The 18,336-nt window shown below is 49.1% G+C and overlaps 1 pseudogene; it reads left to right on the forward strand.

The window, feature by feature from the left end:
• Positions 1-1,730: 1,730 nt before the first annotated feature.
• The window catches only part of LOC124021692, a 132,048-nt pseudogene continuing 115,442 nt past the window's right edge, over positions 1,731-18,336 (forward strand).

Below are 18,336 nucleotides of genomic sequence, written 5' to 3' on the forward strand. Positions count from 1 at the left end.
ACAACAACAACATGGAGAATAAGTCTAGGGGTTTAACACAACAACAACAACAACATGGAGAATAAGTCTAGGGGTTTAACACAACAACAACAACAACAACATGGAGAATAAGTCTAGGGTTTAACACAACAACAACAACATGGAGAATAAGTCTAGGGGTTTAACACAACAACAACAACATGGAGAATAAGTCTAGGGGTTTAACACAACAACAACATGGAGAATAAGTCTAGGGGTTTAACACAACAACAACAACAACATGGAGAATAAGTCTAGGGGTTTAACACAACAACAACAACATGGAGAATAAGTCTAGGGGGTTTAACACCTCAACATGTAGAATAAGTCTAGGGTTTAACACCTCAACATGTAGAATAAGTCTAGGGGTTTAACACCTCAACATGTAGAATAAGTCTAGGGGTTTAACACAACAACATGTAGAATAAGTCTAGGGGTTTAACACAACAACATGTGGAATAAGTCTAGGGTTTAACAACAACATGTGAGAATAAGTCTAGGTTAACATGTAGAATAAGTCTAGGGGTTTAACACAACATGTACAACAAGATGGAGAATAAGTCTAGGGGTTCTAGGGTTTAATAACAACAACAACAACAACATGTAGAATAAGTCTAGGGGTTTAACACAACAACAACATGTAGAATAAGTCTAGGGGTTTAACACAACAACAACAACATGGAGAATAAGTCTAGGGGTTTAACACAACAACAACAACATGTAGAATAAGTCTAGGGGTTTAACACAACAACAACAACATGTAGAATAAGTCTAGGGGTTTAACACAACAACAACATGTAGAATAAGTCTAGGGGTTTAACACAACAACATGTAGAATAAGTCTAGGGGTTTAACACAACAACATGTAGAATAAGTCTAGGGGTTTAACACCACAACATGTGGAATAAGTCTAGGGGTTTAACACAACAACAACAACAACAACATGGAGAATAAGTCTAGGGGTTTAACACAACAACAACATGTAGAATAAGTCTAGGGGTTTAACACCTCAACATGTAGAATAAGTCTAGGGGTTTAACACCTCAACATGTACAATAAGTCTAGGGGTTTAACACCTCAACATGTAGAATAAGTCTAGGGGTTTAACACAACAACAACATGTAGAATAAGTCTAGGGGTTTAACACAACAACAACATGGAGAATAAGTCTAGGGGTTTAACACAACAACAACATGTAGAATAAGTCTAGGGGTTTAACACAACAACAACAACATGTAGAATAAGTCTAGGGGTTTAACACAACAACAACATGTAGAATAAGTCTAGGGGTTTAACACAACAACATGGAGAATAAGTCTAGGGTTTAACACCACAACATGTGGAATAAGTCTAGGGGTTTAACACAACAACATGTAGAATAAGTCTAGGGTTTAACACCACAACATGTAGAATAAGTCTAGGGTTTAACACAACAACATGTAGAATAAGTCTAGGGGTTTAACACAACAACATGTAGAATAAGTCTAGGGTTTAACACAACAACAACATGTGGAATAAGTCTAGGGGTTTAACACCACAACAACATGTAGAATAAGTCTAGGGGTTTAACACAACAACATGTGGAATAAGTCTCGGGTCTGAATACACTGTGTTTCAGTGGAACATGTTGGTGTCGCTGACATCCTGTTGAATTAACATTTGAAACGTCATGAACAAATCTATGGACTTCCTGTCCCACTTCCTGTCTCCAGGACCTGGGTCACGTGGGTTCTGGCGAGGCGGGGACGAGGACATCCCTCCAGCACGGTGTCTCTGCCCAAACTGGCCGCCCTGCTGAGGGTGTTCAGCACCGTGGTGCGCTGCATCGGACAGCGCTTCAACCCCATTAGAGGACCGCCCATCACACAGGCATACGTCTCTGATGTAAGGAGAGACACACACACACACACACAACACACAGGCATACATCTCTGATGTAAGGAGACACACACACACACACACACACACACACACACACACACACACACACACACACACACACACACACACACACACACACACACACACACACACACACACACACACACACACACACACACACACACATCACACAGGCATACGTCTCTGATGTAAGGAGAGAGACACACACACACCCATCACACAGGCATTACGTTTCTGATGTACGGAGAGACACACACACACATCCATCACAGGCATTACGTCTCTGTAAGGCGAGATGGGAGAAAGACAGACACAGACTCTCGTATTTAACCAGGCATATGTCACACATCATTTGTTCCCAACACAACCTTACCTCCTCCCCCTCTCCTTCCTCCCTCTCTCCTTCCTCCCTCTCTCCTTCCTCCCGCTCTCCTTCCTCCCGCTCTCCTTCCTCCCGCTCTCCTTCCTCCCGCTCTCTCCTTCCCTCCCGCTCTCCTTCCTCCCGCTCTCCTTCCTCCCGCTCTCCTTCCTCCCGCTCTCCTTCCTCCCTCTCCTTCCTCCCGCTCTCTCCTTCCTCCCGCTCTCCTTCCTCCCGCTCTCCTTCCTCCCGCTCTCCTTACTCCCGCTCTCCTTCCTCCCGCTCTCCTTACTCCCGCTCTCCTTCTCCCGCTCTCCTTCCTCCCGCTCTCCTTCCTCCCGCTCTCCTTCCTCCCGCTCTCCTTCCTCCCGCTCTCCTTCCTCCCGCTCTCCTTCCTCCCGCTCTCCTTCCTCCCGCTCTCTTCCTCCCGCTCTCCTTCCTCCCGCCTCCTTCCTCCCGCTCTCCTTCCTCCCATTCGCTCTCCTTCCTCCCTCTCTTCTCCTTTCCTCTCTCTCATTCCTTCCTCTCTCCTTACTCTCTATCCTTCCTCTCTCCTTACTCTCTCTCCTTCCTCTCTCCTTACTCCCTCTACTCCCTCTCCCTTACTCCCTCTACTCCCTCTCTCCTTACTCCCTCTACTCCCTCTCTCCTTACTCCTCTACTCCCTCTCTCCTTACTCCCTCTACTCCCTCTCTCCTTACTCCCTCTACTCCCTCTCTCCTTACTCCCTCTCTCCCCTCTCTCCTTCCTCCCTCTACTCCCTCTCTCCTTCCTCCTCTACTCCCTCTCTACTCCCTCTCTCCTTCCTCCCTCTCTCCTTCCTCCCTCTCTCCTTCCTCCCTCTCTCCTTCCTCCCCTCTACTCTCTCTCCTTCCTCCCCTCTCTCCCTCTCTCCCTTCCTCCCTCTACTCTCTCTCTCCTTCCTCCCTCTACTCTCTCTCTCCTTCCCCGCTACTCCCTCTCTCCTTTCTCTCCAGGTTTTGAACCGGTGTTGGCGTGCGTGTCGACGGCCAAGCAGGTGTTGTTCTCTGAGCCGGTGTTGACGGCGGGGAACGAGTGTGTGTGTGTCCTGCTGGTGAGCTTGGAGCCGTCCGCACAGCTGACCGACGCCGTCATCACCTACGGTCTGGACCAGCTGGATGCCTGCCGGGCCTGTGGCCCAGAGTACAGCCTGGCCGTCCTCAGCCTCATCACATTGGTAAGAACTGGTTGTAATACTGGTTTGCATACGGCCGGGGACTGTTTTATACGGCCGGGGACTGTTTTATACGGCCGGGGACTGTTTTATACGGCCGGGGACTGTTTTATACGGCCGGGGACTGTTTTATACGGCCGGGGACTGTTTTATACGGCCGGGGACTGTTTTATACGGCCGGGGACTGTTTTATACGGCCGGGGACTGGTTTTATATACGGCCGGGGACTGGTTTTATATACGGCCGGGGACTGGTTTTATATACGGCCGGGGACTGGTTTTATATACGGCCGGGGACTGGTTTTATATACGGCCGGGGACTGGTTTTATATACGGACTGGTTTTATATACGGCCGGGGACTGGTTTTGTGAGCGGAAACTTGAATGTTGCGTCCAATATAGGCCTACATTCTGAAACATGTTGACAATTTTATGCATGTCTGCCCGAATGCAGAGAACTGGTTGGTCATTCAGCGTGTTGCCTCTCCTCTTAATAATAACCCCATATTGATTATCTGCTCCTAATGGTCTCTCCTCTCTCTGTGTGTGTTGTAGATTGTGGACCAGATCAACACTAAGCTCCCAGCGTGGTTTGTGGAGAAGCTGCTGGCTCCGACCTCACAGCTCCTGGAGCTACGCTTCAACAGGGACAGAGAGGTGGGTGTGTTTGTCAGGGATGTGACAAATGGAAACACGTTCTTGACCTTTAAGTGGTCCTTCTGTAGCTCAGTTGGTAGAGCATGGCGCTTGTAACGCCAGGGTAGTGGGTTCGATCCCCGGGACCACCCATACGTAGAATGTATGCACACATGACTGTAAGTCGCTTTGGATAAAAGCGTCTGCTAAATGGCATATATTATATTTAAACTGCAGTTAAAACGATAAGAAAAATGTGTAGAATTGTGACCTATGGGGCCAATGAAGTTCCATCTACCACAGCCATAGGCTGAATGTCAAACCCAACACTTGGGCCCCTAAGCCCTTTATCGAGTGGCCACTTGCTGTTGTGTTCGATTAGTGATCATTTGAGTCTGCAAGAGTTTTGCCCCAAAGGAGCATTGAGACGATGCACACTAATGTTACAGAGATTTAATGTTAGCTAGCTAAGGATGTTGGGCTCTGATAAACACAGAGATGTGATGTTAGCTAGCTGAGGATGTTGGGCTCTGATAAACACAGAGATGTGATGTTAGCTAGCTGAGGATGTTGGGCTCTGATAAACACAGAGATGTAATGTTAGCTAGCTAGCTAAGGATGTTGGGCTCTGATAAACACAGAGATGTAATGTTAGCTAGCTAAGGATGTTGGGCTCTGATAAACACAGAGATGTAATGTTAGCTATCAGAGGATGTTGGGCTCTGATAACAGATGTAATGTTAGCTAGCTGAGGATGTTGGGCTCTGATAAACACAGAGATGTAATGTTAGCTAGCTAAGGATGTTGGGCTCTGATAAACACAGAGATGTAATGTTCGCTAGCTAAGGATGTTGGGCTCTGATAAACACACAGATGTAATGTTAGCTAGCTAAGGATGTTGGGCTCTGATAACAGATGTAATGTTAGCTAGCTAAGGATGTTGGACTCTGATAAACACAGAGATGTAATGTTAGCTAGCTAAGGATGTTGGGCTCTGATAACAGATGTAATGTTAGCTAGCTAAGGATGTTGGGCTCTGATAAACACAGAGATGTAATGTTAGCTAGCTAAGGATGTTGGGCTCTGATAAACACAGAGATGTAATGTTAGCTAGCTAAGGATGTTGGGCTCTGATAAACACAGAGATGTAATGTTAGCTAGCTAAGGATGTTGGGCTCTGATAAACACAGAGATGTAATGTTAGCTAGCTAGCTAAGGATGTTGGGCTCTGATAAACACAGAGATGTAATGTTAGCTAGCTAAGGATGTTGGGCTCTGATAACAGATGTAATGTTAGCTAGCTAAGGATGTTGGGCTCTGATAAACACAGAGATGTAATGTTAGCTAGCTAAGGATGTTGGGCTCTGATCAAATCAAATCAAATCAAATCAAATCAAATCAAATTTATTTATATAGCCCTTCGTACATCAGCTGATATCTCAAAGTGCTGTACAGAAACCCAGCCTAAAACCCCAAACAGCAAACAATGCAGGTGTAAAAGCACGGTGGCTAGGAAAAACTCCCTAGAAAGGCCAAAACCTAGGAAGAAACCTAGAGAGGAACCGGGCTATGTGGGGTGGCCAGTCCTCTTCTGGCTGTGCCGGGTAGAGATTATAACAGAACATGACCAAGATGTTCAAATGTTCATAAATGACCAGCATGGTCAAATAATAATAAGGCAGAACAGTTGAAACTGGAGCAGCAGCACAGTCAGATGGACTGGGGACAGCAAGGAGCCATCATGTCAGGTAGTCCTGGGGCACGGTCCTAGGGCTCAGGTCCTCCGAGAGAGAGAAAGAAAGAGAGAATTAGAGAGAGCATATGTGGGGTGGCCAGTCCTCTTCTGGCTGTGCCAGGTGGAGATTATAACAGAACGTGGCCAAGATGTTCAAATGTTCATAAATGACCAGCATGGTTGAATAATAGTAAGGCAGAACAGTTGAAACTGGAGCAGGAGCATGGCCAGGTGGACTGGGGACAGCAAGGAGTCCTCATGTCAGGTAGTCCTGGGACATGGTCCTAGGGCCCAGGCCAGTTGAAACTGGAGCAGCAGCATGGCCAGGTGGACTGGGGACAGCAAGGAGTCATCATGTCAGGTAGTCCTGGGGCATGGTTCTAGGGCTCAGGTCCTCCGAGAGAGAGAAAGAAAGAGAGAAGGAGAGAATTAGAGAACGCACACTTAGATTTACACAGGACACCGAATAGGACAGGAGAAGTACTCCAGATAAACAAACTGACCCTAGCCCCCCGACACATAAACTACTGCAGCATAAATACTGGAGGCTGAGACAGGAGGGGTCAGGAGACACTGTGGCCCCATCCGAGGACACCCCCGGACAGGGCCAAACAGGAAGGATATAACCCCACCCACTTTGCCAAAGCACAGCCCCCACACCACTAGAGGGAAATCTCTAATCTCTAGAAATCTCTCTGATAACAGATGTAATGTTAGCTAGCTAAGGATGTTGGGCTCTGATAACAGATGTAATGTTAGCTAGCTAAGGATGTTGGGCTCTGATAAACACAGAGATGTAATGTTAGCTAGCTAGCTAAGGATGTTGGGCTCTGATAAACACAGAGATGTAATGTTAGCTAGCTAAGGATGTTGGGCTCTGATAACAGATGTAATGTTAGCTAGCTGAGGATGTTGGGCTCTGATAAACACAGAGATGTAATGTTAGCTAGCTAAGGATGTTGGGCTCTGATAAACACAGAGATGTAATGTTAGCTAGCTAAGGATGTTGGGCTCTGATAACAGATGTAATGTTAGCTAGCTAAGGATGTTGGGCTCTGATAAACACAGAGATGTAATGTTAGCTAGCTAAGGATGTTGGGCTCTGATAACAGATGTAATGTTAGCTAGCTAAGGATGTTGGGCTCTCTCTCTCTCCAGGTGATGTCAGCAGCCCTGATTCTGTCTGTGTGTCTTCACTGACCCCCTCTGCTCTCTCTGTCTCTGTCTATCTCTCTCTCCAGGTGATGTCAGCAGCCCTGAGTGTGTACCAGTCTGTTTTGAGTCTGAAGAACATCCCCATTCTGGAAGCAGCGTATAAACTGGTTCTGGGAGAGATGGCCTGTGCCCTGTCCAGCCTTCTGGCCCACCTGGGCCTCTCTCCGACCCCTGGTACCCCCTCCCCGACCCCTCCACCCTTTCCCGGCATCCAGCACCCTGTCTTGGCCCCCCTCACCCTCACCCCAGAGAGGGCAGAGTTCACCCTAATCTTCAACCTGTCAGCCCTCACCACCATCGGCAACACCAAGAACTCACTCATAGGGGTATGTTGGATTACCACACACACACACACACACACACACACACACACACACACACACACACACACACACACACACACACACACACACACACACACATTTCTGACCCAAATACCGAGAACTCACTCATAGGGGTATGTTACATAACACACACACTGCACTACCATCAGTAACACCAAGTAACATGACTGAACTATAACTTAAAATGTACCTCTGCCCCCCTCCCCTCTGCCCCCTCTGCCCCCTCCCCTCCCTCTCTGTAGATGTGGGCTCTGTCTCCGACGGTGTTTGCGTTGTTGAGTCAGAACCTGATGTTGGTCCACTCTGACCTGGCCGTCTACCACCCTGCTGTACAATATGCTGTGTTATATACCCTGTACTCACACTGTACCAGGTAACACACACTACCACCCTGTACTCACACTGTACCAGGTAACACACACTACCACCCTGTACTCACACTGTACCAGGTAACACACACTACCACCCTGTACTCACACTGTACCAGGTAACACACACTACCACCCTGTACTCACACTGTACCAGGTAACACACACTACCACCCTGTACTCACACTGTACCAGGTAACACACACTACCACCCTGTACTCACACTGTACCAGGTAACACACACTACCACCCTGTACTCACACTGTACCAGGTAACACACACTACCACCCTGTACTCACACTGTACCAGGTAACACACACTACCACCCTGTACTCACACTGTACCAGGTAACACACACTACCACCCTGTACTCACACTGTACCAGGTAACACACACTACCACCCTGTACTCACACTGTACCAGGTAACACACACTACCACCCTGTACTCACACTGTACCAGGTAACACACACTACCACCCTGTACTCACACTGTACCAGGTAACACACACTACCACCCTGTACTCACACTGTACCAGGTAACACACACTACCACCCTGTACTCACACTGTACCAGGTAACACACACTACCACCCTGTACTCACACTGTACCAGGTAACACACACTACCACCCTGTACTCACACTGTACCAGGTAACACACACTACCACCCTGTACCAGGTAACACACACTACCACCCTGTACCAGGTAACACACACTACCACCCTGTACCAGGTAACACACACTACCACCCTGTACCAGGTAACACACACTACCACCCTGTACCAGGTAACACACACTACCACCCTGTACCAGGTAACACACACTACCACCCTGTACCAGGTAACACACACTACCACCCTGTACCAGGTAACACACACTACCACCCTGTACCAGGTAACACACACTACCACCCTGTACCAGGTAACACACACTACCACCCTGTACCAGGTAACACACACTACCACCCTGTACCAGGTAACACACACTACCACCCTGTACCAGGTAACACACACTACCACCCTGTACCAGGTAACACACACTACCACCCTGTACCAGGTAACACACACTACCACCCTGTACCAGGTAACACACACTACCACCCTGTACCAGGTAACACACACTACCACCCTGTACTCACACTGTACCAGGTAACACACACTACCACCCTGTACTCACACTGTACCAGGTAACACACACTACCACCCTGTACTCACACTGTACCAGGTAACACACACTACCACCCTGTACTCACACTGTACCAGGTAACACGCACTACCACCCTGCTGTTATATACCCTGTACTCACACTGTACCAGGTAACACACACTACCACCCTGTACTCACACTGTACCAGGTAACACACACTACTACCCTGCTGTTATATACCCTGTACTCACACTGTACCAGGTAACACACACTACCACCCTGTACTCATACTGTACCAGGTAACACACACTACCACCCTGTACTCATACTGTACCAGGTAACACACACTACCACCCTGTACTCACACTGTACCAGGTAACACACACTACCACCCTGCTGTTATATACCCTGTACTCACACTGTACCAGGTAACACACACTACCACCCTGTACTCACACTGTACCAGGTAACACACACTACCACCCTGCTGTTATATACCCTGTACTCACACTGTACCAGGTAACACACACTACCACCCTGCTGTTATATACCCTGTACTCACACTGTACCAGGTAACACACACTACCACCCTGTACTCACACTGTACCAGGTAACACACACTACCACCCTGTACTCACACTGTACCAGGTAACACACACTACCACCCTGTACTCACACTGTATCAGGTAACACACACTACCACCCTGTACTCACACTGTACCAGGTAACACACACTACCACCCTGTACTCACACTGTACCAGGTAACACACTACCACCCTGTACCAGGTAACACACACTACCACCCTGCACTCGCACTGTACCAGGTAACACACACTACCACCCTGTACTCACACTGTACCAGGTAACACGCACTACCACCCTGTACTCACACTGTACCAGGTAACACGCACTACCACCCTGTACTCACACTGTACCAGGTAACACGCACTACCACCCTGTACTCACACTGTACCAGGTAACACGCACTACCACCCTGTACTGTGTACCAGGTAACACGCACTACCACCCTGTACTCACACTGTACCAGGTAACACGCACTACCACCCTGTACTCACACTGTACCAGGTAACACGCACTACCACCCTGTACTCACACTGTACCAGGTAACACGCACTACCACCCTGTACTCACACTGTACCAGGTAACACACACTACCACCCTGTACTCACACTGTACCAGGTAACACGCACTACCACCATGCTGTTACATACCCTGTACTCACACTGTACCAGGTAACACACACTACCACCCTGTACTCACACTGTACCAGGTAACACACACTACCACCCTGCTGTTATATACCCTGTACTCACACTGTACCAGGTAACACACACTACCACCCTGTACTCACACTGTACCACATTCAGTTGTCTTCTCTTTCAATCTTCTCTCTCTCTGTTTTTCAGACATGATCACTTCATCTCGTCCAGCCTGTCCTCCTCCTCCCCTTCGCTCTTTGACGGGGCGGTCATCAGCACGGTAACCACGGCAACCAGGAAACACTTCAGCACCCTGCTGTCCCTGCTGGGAGCCCTGCTGAGGAAGGAGCAGCTCTACACTGAGGCCAGGTACACGTGCTATACATGTCTCACACACACACACACACACACACACACACACACACACACACACACACACACACACACACACAGGTGTAGTTGAACGATAACTGTGGGTGGAATTAATTGTCAATCAAAAGGAGACTTTATTACATTTCTTCAAAACAATCCAACTTGTATTATTTAATACAGTAATGGAGCTTGTCAGCGACCCTGGATGTTACGAGACGCTCCTCCGGGATGTTCATGACAAACAACAGATGTATGGAATGGGTCACGAGGTTGGGATTCATATATAAGAGATGCTAATAATTCACAACAGACAGTATCTGCTGTAAAGACTGTCCTTACTGTGTAGAGACCAGGTTCTGGCCCCTCAACTCCATACGGGAGCCATTGTCCCCCTGGGGGACCCCCCAACTCCATACGGGAGCCGTGTCCCCCTGGGGGACCCCAACTCCATACTGGAGCCGTGTCCCCCGGGGGCCCCCCAACTCCGTACTGGAGCCGTGTCCCCTGGGGACCCCCAACTCCGTACTGGAGCCGTGTCCCCCTGGGGGACCCCCCAACTCCGTACTGGAGCCGTGTCCCCCTGGGGGACCCCCCAACTCCGTACTGGAGCCGTGTCCCCCTGGGGGACCCCCCAACTCCGTACTGGAGCCGTGTCCCCCTGGGGGACCCCCCAACTCCGTACTGGAGCCGTGTCCCCCTGGTGGACCCCCCAACTCCGTACTGGAGCCGTGTCCCCCTGGGGGACCCCCCAACTCCGTACTGAAGCCGTGTCCCCCTGGGGGACCCCCCAACTCCGTACTGGAGCCGTGTCCCCCTGGGGGACCCCCAACTCTGTTCTGGAGCCGTGTCCCCCCCCAGTACAGAAACATTACCTCAAGCTCTGGAATGTGGTATCACCCAAAGACATGATCAATCTCCTGTCAGTGTTAAATCTCCCAGAGGCCCATCCTCCGTAGAACACACACAGTGTTCTCAGAACCCTCTGTTCTGTTGCTTAACACAACCTTTTGGTGCCATGACCGTATTATAACACAACCTTGTCATTTCTCCACCATATAACCTAACCTAGTGTGTGTGTGTGTGTGTGTGTGTGTGTGTGTGTGTGTGTGTGTGTGTGTGTGTCTGCTCCAAACAGGAAGCTGTTGTTGACGTGGTCTCTGGAGATGTGCCTGATGATGAAGAGGTCTGATACCTACACCCCTCTCTTCTCCCTGCCCTCCTTCCACAAGTTCTGCAAGGGTCTGCTCCACAACGGTAAATACGGTTTAACTATAGAGAGGGTCTGCTCCACAACGATAAATACTGTTTATCTATAGAGGGTCTGCTCCACAACGATAAATACTGTTTATCTATAGAGGGTCTGCTCCACAACGATAAATACTGTTTATCTATAGAGGGTCTGCTCCACAACGGTAAATACGGTTTAACTATAGAGAGGGTCTGTTCCACAACGATAAATACTGTTTATCTATAGAGAGGGTCTGTTCCACAACGATAAATACTGTTTATCTATAGAGAGGGTCTGTTCCACAACGATAAATACTGTTTATCTATAGAGAGGGTCTGTTCCACAACGATAAATACTGTAGAATTATAGAGAGGGTCTGTTCCACAACGATAAATACTGTTTATCTATAGAGAGGGTCTGCTCCACAACGATAAATACTGTTTATCTATAGAGAGGGTCTGTTCCACAACGATAAATACTGTTTAATTATAGAGAGGGTCTGTTCCACAACGATAAATACTGTTTATCTATAGAGAGGGTCTGTTCCACAATGATAAATACTGTTTATCTATAGAGAGGGTCTGTTCCACAACGATAAATACTGTTTATCTATAGAGAGGGTCTGTTCCACAACAATAAATACTGTTTATCTATAGAGAGGGTCTGTTCCACAACGATAAATACTGTTTATCTATAGAGAGGGTCTGTTCCACAACGGGAAATACTGTTTAATTATAGAGGGTAATAATTAAAAGTCTTTACTTAGGGGTTGTAAAAATCAGGTAACTTAAATTCCCAGGTGTTCCAGAAATTCTAGATGAAATATTCCTCACTGATTCTGGGGAATCTTCCAACCAGGGTTTTCAGAACCTGATTCCTGCTGTGTGTGTGTGTGTGTGTGTGTGTGTGTGTGTGTGTGTGTGTGTGTGTGTGTGTGTGTGTGTGTGTGTGTGTGTGTGTGTGTGTTGACTCTCTGTCGGTCTGCAGCCCTGAATGAGGACCCAGTCATCTGCCTTCAGACCTGCAACAGCCTTCAGGTCATCTCCTCCTCACTCAACACAGAGCTGCTGCAGAGGTAACGCACACACACACACACAAAAAACAAACCCTTATACACACACACAAAAAACAAACCCTTATACACACACACAAAAAACAAACCCTTATGCGCGCACACACACACACACACACACACACACACACACACACACACACACACACACACACACACACACACACACACACACACACACACACACACACACACACACCCTTATATACACACACACACACACACACACACACCCTTATATATACACACACACACACACACACACACACCCTTATATACACAGACACACACACACACACACACACCCTTATATACACAGACACACACACACACAAAACAAACCCTTATACACACACACACAAAACAACCCCTTATACACAGACACACACACACAACAACCCCTTATACACAGACACACACACACACACACAAAAAACAAACCCTTATACACAGACACACACACACAAAAAACAAACCCTTATACACACACACACACACACACACACACACACACACACACACACACACACACACACAAAACAACCCCTTATACACAAAAGCATCAACCCAAACGTGTGTATAACGTTGTCTCTGTCCTGTGCCTCCCAGGTGTGTGGATGTTTGTCGTGTCCAGCTGGTGCACTCTGCGGTGAGGGTGAGGCAGGCGTACGGCAAGCTGCTGAGGACAATCCCTCTGGACGTGACACTCAGGTCAGCACACAACACAGACCGGACACCCTCTATCCTCAATTACTGACTGGGACTGCTCTAAGGCCGGGACCCTGTCGGTGACTGACTGCTCTGAGGCCGGGACCCTGTCGGTGACTGACTGCTCTGAGGCCGGGACCCTGTCGGCGACTGACTGCTCTAAGGCCGGGACCCTGTCGGCGACTGACTGCTCTAAGGCCGGGGCACTGTCGGCGACTGACTGCTCTAAGGCCGGGGCACTGTCGGCGACTGACTGCTCTAAGGCCGGGGCACTGTCGGCGACTGACTGCTCTAAGGCCGGGGCACTGTCGGCGACTGACTGCTCTAAGGCCGGGGCACTGTCGGCGACTGACTGCTCTGAGGCCTGTCGGCGACTGACTGCTCTGAGGCCTGTCGGCTCTGAGGCCGGGACTGCTCTGAGGCCTGTCGGCGACTGACTGCTCTGAGGCCTGTCGGCGACTGACTGCTCTGAGGCCTGTCGGCGACTGACTGCTCTGAGGCCTGTCGGCGACTGACTGCTCTGAGGCCTGTCGGCGACTGACTGCTCTGAGGCCTGTCGGCGACTGACTGCTCTGAGGCCTGTCGGCGACTGACTGCTCTGAGGCCTGTCGGCGACTGACTGCTCTGAGGCCTGTCGGCGACTGACTGCTCTGAGGCCTGTCGGCGACTGACTGCTCTGAGGCCTGTCGGCGACTGACTGCTCTGAGGCCTGTCGGCGACTGACTGCTCTGAGGCCTGTCGGCGACTGACTGCTCTGAGGCCTGTCGGCGACTGGGACTGCTCTGAGGCCTGTCGGCGACTGACTGCTCTGAGGCCTGTCGGCGACTGACTGCTCTGAGGCCTGTCGGCGACTGACTGCTCTGAGGCCTGTCGGCGACTGACTGCTCTGAGGCCTGTCGGCGACTGACTGCTCTGAGGCCTGTCGGCGACTGACTGCTCTGAGGCCTGTCGGCGACTGACTGCTCTGAGGCCTGTCGGCGACTGACTGCTCTGAGGCCTGTCGGCGACTGACTGCTCTGAGGCCTGTCGGCGACTGACTGCTCTGAGGCCTGTCGGCGACTGACTGCTCTGAGGCCTGTCGGCGACTGACTGCTCTGAGGCCTGTCGGCGACTGACTGCTCTGAGGCCTGTCGGCGACTGACTGCTCTGAGGCCTGTCGGCGACTGACTGCTCTGAGGCCTGTCGGCGACTGACTGCTCTGAGGCCTGTCGGCGACTGACTGCTCTGAGGCCTGTCGGCGACTGACTGCTCTGAGGCCTGTCGGCGACTGACTGCTCTGAGGCCTGTCGGCGACTGACTGCTCTGAGGCCTGTCGGCGACTGACTGCTCTGAGGCCTGTCGGCGACTGACTGCTCTGAGGCCTGTCGGCGACTGACTGCTCTGAGGCCTGTCGGCGACTGACTGCTCTGAGGCCTGTCGGCGACTGACTGCTCTGAGGCCTGTCGGCGACTGACTGCTCTGAGGCCTGTCGGCGACTGACTGCTCTGAGGCCTGTCGGCGACTGACTGCTCTGAGGCCTGTCGGCGACTGACTGCTCTGAGGCCTGTCGGCGACTGACTGCTCTGAGGCCTGTCGGCGACTGACTGCTCTGAGGCCTGTCGGCGACTGACTGCTCTGAGGCCTGTCGGCGACATTAATATGTTTATTAAGTCATCTTCAAGTAACTTGTCATTATCATAGCAGCAAAATGAATGATATCGGTTATGCGCTCACTCATGGTCTGGGTTTTATCAGTCAACTTCAACTAATGTAAAAACGAATTGGGTGAGTTGCTTGAATTGTCTTTATCTACGCTGAGAATACCAAACACTATGAATACCTTCCTCATATTGTCTTTATCTACACTGAGAATACCAAACACTATGAATACCTTCCTCATATTGTCTTTATCTACACTGAGAATACCAAACACTATGAATACCTTCCTCATATTGTCTTTATCTACACTGAGAATACCAAACACTATGAATACCCTGCAGTAACCTTAATGTGTGTGACCCTGCAGTAACCTTAATGTGTGTGTGTCCCTGCAGTAACCTTAATGTGTGTGTGTGACCCTGCAGTAACCTTAATGTGTGTGTGTCCCTGCAGTAACCTTAATGTGTGTGTGTCCCTGCAGTAACCTTAATGTGTGTGTGTCCCTGCAGTAACCTTAATGTGTGTGTGTCCCTGCAGTAACCTTAATGTGTGTGTGTCCCTGCAGTAACCTTAATGTGTGTGTGTCCCTGCAGTAACCACAGCCACCCAGAGATAGAGGAGATCTCCTTGGTGGTTCGTCGTCACATGAGCCGCCCCCCCAGCAGCACCTTTCACCCCCAGGACTTCAGTGACCTCATCAGCTTCATCCTCTATGGCAGCCAGCACCGCGGAGGGTAGGCTACCTGGCTCTGTGGGGTGGGGGGGGTCCTAACGTGCGTGTCGTGGGTCCCGTGTGCCTCAGTTGGTAGAGCTTGGGGCTTACAACGCCAGGCTTGTGGGTTCGATTCGCATGAGGGACCAGAATGGGGAAGGGGAAACTGTGTGTGTGTTCTGCTAAGTTGTGTGTGTGTGTGTGGATATATGCTAGTGTGTGTGTGTGGATATATGCTAACCTGTGTGTGTGGATATATGCTAGTGTGTGTGTGTGGATATATGCTAACCTGTGTGTGTGGATATATGCTAGTGTGTGTGTGTGGATATATGCTAACCTGTGTGTGTGTGTGTGGATATATGCTAACCTGTGTGTGTGTGTGTGGATATATGCTAACCTGTGTGTGTGTGTGGATATATGCTAACCTGTGTGTGTGTGTGGATATATGCTAGTGTGTGTGTGTGGATATATGCTAACCTGTGTGTGTGTGGATATATGCTAACCTGTGTGTGTGTGTGTGTGTGTGGATATATGCTAGTGTGTGTGTGCGGATATATGCTAACCTGTGTGTGCGGATATATGCTAACCTGTGTGTGTGGATATATGCTAACCTGTGTGTGTGGATATATGCTAACCTGTGTGTGTGGATATATGCTAGTGTGTGTGTGTGTGGATATATGCTAACCTGTGTGTGTGTGTGTGGATATATGCTAACCTGTGTGTGTGTGTGTGTGGATATATGCTAGTGTGTGTGTGTGGATATATGCTAGTGTGTGTGTGTGGATATATGCTAACCTGTGTGTGCGGATATATGCTAACCTGTGTGTGCGGATATATGCTAACCTGTGTGTGTGGATATATGCTAACCTGTGTGTGTGGATATATGCTAACCTGTGTGTGTGGATATATGCTAGTGTGTGTGTGGATATATGCTAGTGTGTGTGTGCATATATGCTAACCTGTGTGTGTGCATATATGCTAACCTGTGTGTGTGGATATATGCTAACCTGTGTGTGTGGATATATGCTAACCTGTGTGTGTGTGTGGATATATGCTAGTGTGTGTGTGTGGATATATGCTAACCTGTGTGTGTGTGTGGATATATGCTAACCTGTGTGTGTGTGTGGATATATGCTAGTGTGTGTGTGGATATATGCTAACCTGTGTGTGTGGATATATGCTAACCTGTGTGTGTGTGGATATATGCTAACCTGTGTGTGTGTGGATATATGCTAACCTGTGTGTGTGTGGATATATGCTAACCTGTGTGTGGATATATGCTAACCTGTGTGTGGATATATGCTAACCTGTGTGTGTGGATATATGCTAACCTGTGTGTGTGGATATATGCTAACCTGTGTGTGTGGATATATGCTAACCTGTGTGTGTGTGTGTGGATATATGCTAACCTGTGTGTGTGTGTGTGGATATATGCTAACCTGTGTGTGTGTGTGTGGATATATGCTAACCTGTGTGTGTGTGTGTGGATATATGCTAACCTGTGTGTGTGTGGATATATGCTAACCTGTGTGTGTGGATATATGCTAACCTGTGTGTGTGGATATATGCTAACCTGTGTGTGTGGATATATGCTAACCTGTGTGTGTGGATATATGCTAACCTGTGTGTGTGTGTGTGTGTGGATATATGCTAACCTGTGTGTGTGTGTGTGGATATATGCTAACCTGTGTGTGTGGATATATGCTAACCTGTGTGTGTGTGTGTGGATATATGCTAACCTGTGTGTGTGGATATATGCTAACCTGTGTGTGTGGATATATGCTAACCTGTGTGTGTGGATATATGCTAACCTGTGTGTGTGGATATATGCTAACCTGTGTGTGTGGATATATGCTAACCTGTGTGTGTGGATATATGCTAACCTGTGTGTGTGGATATATGCTAACCTGTGTGTGTGGATATATGCTAACCTGTGTGTGTGTGTGTGGATATATGCTAACCTGTGTGTGTGTGTGTGGATATATGCTAACCTGTGTGTTCCTACAGTAAAGAACCGTGGCTGGAGCGTCTGTACCACAGCTGCCAGCGTCTGGAGAAGCGCGAGGGTGTCTCGTCAGGTCGTGAAGGGGGTGTGTGTGTCTCCGGTGCGGGTGGCGGTGTGTGTGTACCGCGGGCTCTGCTGAAGACTGAGGCGGTGCTGTGGCAGTGGGCGGTGTGGGAGGCAGCTCAGTTCACAGTGTTGTCTAAACTCCGTACCCCGCTGGGACGGGCACAGGACACCTTCCAGACCATAGAGGGTACGGGCTGTTACACACACACACACACACTAAAACACACACACACACACACTAAAACACACACACACACACTAAAACACACACACACACACTAAAACACACACACACACACACACTAAAACACACACACTAAAACACACACACACACTAAAACACACACACACACACACTAAAACACACACACACACACTAAAACACACACACACACACTA

The sequence above is a fragment of the Oncorhynchus gorbuscha genome, unplaced genomic scaffold, assembly GCF_021184085.1.
Source record: "Oncorhynchus gorbuscha isolate QuinsamMale2020 ecotype Even-year unplaced genomic scaffold, OgorEven_v1.0 Un_scaffold_1165, whole genome shotgun sequence".
NCBI classification, from domain to species: domain Eukaryota; kingdom Metazoa; phylum Chordata; class Actinopteri; order Salmoniformes; family Salmonidae; genus Oncorhynchus; species Oncorhynchus gorbuscha.